The sequence below is a fragment of the Penaeus monodon genome, chromosome 33, assembly GCF_015228065.2.
Source record: "Penaeus monodon isolate SGIC_2016 chromosome 33, NSTDA_Pmon_1, whole genome shotgun sequence".
In the NCBI taxonomy this organism is placed as follows: domain Eukaryota; kingdom Metazoa; phylum Arthropoda; class Malacostraca; order Decapoda; family Penaeidae; genus Penaeus; species Penaeus monodon.
In genome coordinates this window covers 33,603,983-33,604,297 of record NC_051418.1, presented here as the reverse complement: position 1 = coordinate 33,604,297, position 315 = coordinate 33,603,983, and positions in this window count along the sequence as shown.

Here is a 315-nt window from a genome sequence, read left to right as displayed (position 1 = left end):
TATTAAAGGTTTTTAGCGAAAATGGATGAAAGTTTTCTCTCATTTGCGTAAGTATGAGTTGAGCAGACCTATAATTATTGCCTAAGATAACATTTTTAAGCTAGAATTATTATGTTTTTTAAATCTCCTCAGTCTTTCAATAAAATTAACTACAGCAATATATTTGTCAAAAAATACACAAATTCATCGTACATCCGTAGTCCCACAGCTGAAATATCCGGGAATCGCCATTGAATATGATCAATCCTAGAAAAGAAGAAAACCATCGTTCCATCGTTCTCTCAACAATATTACCACCAGCAAGATATTTGTCAA